The sequence below is a fragment of the Penaeus monodon genome, chromosome 28, assembly GCF_015228065.2.
Source record: "Penaeus monodon isolate SGIC_2016 chromosome 28, NSTDA_Pmon_1, whole genome shotgun sequence".
NCBI lineage: Eukaryota > Metazoa > Arthropoda > Malacostraca > Decapoda > Penaeidae > Penaeus > Penaeus monodon.
The window spans coordinates 1689553-1690447 of NC_051413.1; the positions used below are offsets into that span (position 1 = coordinate 1689553).

An 895-nucleotide genomic window follows, 5' to 3' on the forward strand; every position below is an offset into this window, starting at 1 on the left:
CATCGAAGGAATATTATATAATCCATTCTCTTCCCCTACTCACATGATAGGGTATGACCTGGCATAAAATGAGTAATGATTCCTTAATGATGCACTCCCTTATAATGATTATATTTCCCTTAGACTACCAAGGAAATGCAATTATAATTCAATTCAGGAAGAGGGGAACAAAATGAGGGAGCCTTTTAATAGGAATATCATCCCAAAAGTTGTTCTTTCACAGCCCAGCAGTAGTGGCTGAGACAAAGACATGGTGTGACATGCATGGACTCCACCCAACTTGATTCCTCTCACAGGCACTTGTAGTAAAGTGTATTAAGAACACAATGGACATCAACAGTGAAACAACACATATCTATGTGAATTCTTTCTGACACAGTGATCGGTTATTTTTCAGCACATCCAATACAGTGAAGCACCAACAAGCTGACATTATCACAAACAGGACAAATGTTCTATTATGAACAAGCACTACACTGTAATCCACAAATAGTGTAATAGTGGAGTAGAAGCAAGTTTCTAACAAGGTGACATGCTACCTATCATACCTGTCAACATTTGTGTGAACTTACAAAATACTCCCTCTTTGGTTAAGCTCCTTCAACTGTGGCAAAGTTTGCAGTGTCATGCATACAGTACACTTAATCCAGTCTCTGAGTTTATCCTCATACTTCAATGATGTTCAAAACTTTTACAATGAAGATGTAGATACACCTAAATTCCCTGCCTTCAATGGTCTCTAACTTCACAATTTAACATCATATCTAATTAAAATAAAACTTTACTTGCTTTTTTACCTGTATATGAAAAAAAATTGTCATGCTACCAATAACTTTTGTGTGTGTTTTCAAGTTAATTTATATTAATAAGACTGATTGTGTATCACATAATACAT

General features: G+C 35.4%; 1 protein-coding gene across 1 annotated transcript in view; it reads right to left on the bottom strand.

Moving 5' to 3' along the window:
- Window positions 1–895, bottom strand: part of LOC119591273 (muscle M-line assembly protein unc-89-like) — a gene marked incomplete in the record, with an annotated part of 8681 nt that overhangs the window by 3953 nt on the left and 3833 nt on the right.